Genomic DNA, 658 nt, shown 5'->3' with positions numbered 1-658 from the left:
ACTACAGAAACATAAACGACAGCAGAGGGAACAAACCACCATAGATTCCTGAAAACTTTGCGGTCTTCCGTTCCATTATTTCCTGAATTGTTTGCATCGGGCTTGGGTTTAGCCAAAGTGGTACTTGTGTAATATATCCCTCAGTATTTGGTTTCTTGCTTCTCTTCTGTAGTTTCAGAAGGAGCAGAAGGAGCAAAAGGGAAGTTATCTAACTCCTGCTTGAAACCTGCTCAGATAAAACTTTGAAGACTGGGAATTCTGACTTGTTAAGCATGAGAAAGAATAATAGAATTTTATTTCAAAGCAAATGTGTACAACTTTTCACAGAAAAAGCAGAGAATATTATATTGTATATTCTTTTATTGGTCCAACAAGTTTTTAAAAATTTATTTATTTATTTTGAGAGAGAGAGAGAGAGAGAGGGAGGGAGAGAGGGAGAGAAAAAGTGAGTGAGCAGGGGTAAGGCAGAGAGAAGGGGAGAGAGGATCCCAAGCAGGCTCCACACTGTCAGTGCAGAGCCTGACCGGGGGCTCCAACTCGTGAACCGTGAGAACTGTGAGATCATGACCTGAGCCGAAAACCGAGTCCAACACTTCCCGACCCAAGACACCCAGGTGCCCTGGTCCAACAAGTTTGTTTAGAGTACCTACTGTGTGTA

This window comes from Neofelis nebulosa, chromosome 5 (assembly GCF_028018385.1).
Source record: "Neofelis nebulosa isolate mNeoNeb1 chromosome 5, mNeoNeb1.pri, whole genome shotgun sequence".
NCBI classification, from domain to species: Eukaryota; Metazoa; Chordata; class Mammalia; order Carnivora; family Felidae; genus Neofelis; species Neofelis nebulosa.
Note: the sequence above shows the minus strand (reverse complement) of the source record.